We start from the raw sequence: 1,223 nt of genomic DNA on the forward strand, positions 1-1,223 counted from the left end.
CTTCTTCTTGTTGCTGGATATCTCATTCGTACACATCTTCTCTTTATTTCTTAAGCCTCTAGTGAGTTACAGACAGAGTTCGAAAGGGTCAAATCTTTGATGATCCCATCATCTATGATTGAGTTGTGAAAACTTCTAGATAGGTATCCTACATCTGAACCAAATTCTTTCTGGTTAAAGAATCTTTTTCTAGTTGCTCTGGAACAATTAGGAGATTCTCTAGAAGAAATATGGGGTTCTGCTTCTGGCGGCAACATGGTTGGTCCCGCTTATGAGGTCAAATCAATATATTCTAAGAAGAAAGATTGGAATATCAATCTCATCGAGATCATCGATCTCATACTAAATCCCATCAATCGAATCACTTTTTAGAGAAATACGAGACATCTAAGTCATACAAGTAAAGAGATATCATTGATAAGAAAAAAAAACGTGATAAATAAAGAGAATTCTTGGTTCAGTTCTCCACCTTAACGACAGAAAATAGGATTGATCAAATTCTATTGAGTCTGACTCATAGTGATCATTTATCAAAGAATGACTTCGGTTATCAAATGATTGAACAAACGGAAGCAATTTACTTATGATACTTAGTTGACATTCATAAAAAACATCTAATGAATTATGAGTTCAATCCATCCTGTTTAGCAGAAAGACGAATATTCCTTGCTCATTATCAGACAATAACTTATTAACAAAATTCGTGTGGGGAAAATAGTTTTCATTTCCAATCTCATGGAAAACCCTTTTCACTCCGCTTAGCCTTATCCCCCTCAAGGGGTATTTTAGTGATAGGTTCTATAGGAACTGGATGATCCTATTTGGTCAAATACCTAGCGACAAACTCCTATGTTCCTTTTATTATGGTATTTCTGAACAAGTTCCTGTATAACAAGCCTAAAGGTTTTCTTCTTGATAAAATTGATATTGATGATAGTGACGATATTGATGATAGTGACAATCTTAATGCTAGTGACAATCTTAATGCTAGTGATGATATGGATCGTGACCTTGATACAGAGCTGGAACCGCTAACTAGGATAAATGGGCTAACTGTGGATATGATGCCGAAAATAGACCGATTTTATATCACCCTTCAATTCGAATAAGCAAAAGAAATGTCTCCTTGCATAATATGGATTCCAAACATTCATGATCTGGATGTGAATGAGTCGAATGACTTATCCCTCGGTCTATTAGTGAACCATCTCTCCAGGGATTGT

The 1,223-nt window shown here is 35.5% G+C and overlaps 1 pseudogene; it reads left to right on the plus strand.

Moving 5' to 3' along the window:
• The first annotated feature begins 3 nt into the window (after nucleotides 1-3).
• On the plus strand, nucleotides 4-1,220 carry LOC124892684 (annotated as a pseudogene).
• Nucleotides 1,221-1,223: the final 3 nt, after the last annotated feature.

The sequence above is a fragment of the Capsicum annuum genome, unplaced genomic scaffold, assembly GCF_002878395.1.
Source record: "Capsicum annuum cultivar UCD-10X-F1 unplaced genomic scaffold, UCD10Xv1.1 ctg49644, whole genome shotgun sequence".
Lineage (NCBI taxonomy): Eukaryota > Viridiplantae > Streptophyta > Magnoliopsida > Solanales > Solanaceae > Capsicum > Capsicum annuum.